We start from the raw sequence: 554 nt of genomic DNA, 5'->3' as shown, positions 1-554 counted from the left end.
GGCGTGTTGCTTTCAAAGTGCCTCCCTCTAAATACCGATCGGCAGGCCGCTAGGTCGGCGACGCACGGGCTTACGCCCAGGCGTATACGCGGGCAAATCGCCGTGAGAGCGTGCGATTTTGACTTTCGCAATAAGATAGTCTCCTTTATGAAAAGGAGCGTACACGTCTCCCAAAAAAAAAAACAGTTTCATGACGATCAATGTAGTTCTTGATCGAAATGTATCATAGGACGAAGATTTTATCGAAAAGTACGAACTTTGGCGACGCATCGAAATTTTTCAAAGTTCCAACGGCGTGTTGCTTTCAAAGTGCCTCCCTCTAAATACCGATCGGCAGGCCGCTAGGTCGGCGACGCACGGGCTTACGCCCAGGCGTATACGGGGGCAAATCGCCGTGAGAGCGTGCGATTTTGACTTTCGCAATAAGATAGTCTCCTTTATGAAAAGGAGCGTACACGTCTCCCAAAAAAAAAAACAGTTTCATGACGATCAATGTAGTTCTTGATCGAAATGTATCATAGGACGAAGATTTTATCGAAAAGTACGAACTTTGG

The sequence above is a fragment of the Osmia lignaria genome, unplaced genomic scaffold, assembly GCF_051020975.1.
Source record: "Osmia lignaria lignaria isolate PbOS001 unplaced genomic scaffold, iyOsmLign1 scaffold0007, whole genome shotgun sequence".
Taxonomy (NCBI): Eukaryota; Metazoa; Arthropoda; class Insecta; order Hymenoptera; family Megachilidae; genus Osmia; species Osmia lignaria.
Note: the sequence above shows the minus strand (reverse complement) of the source record.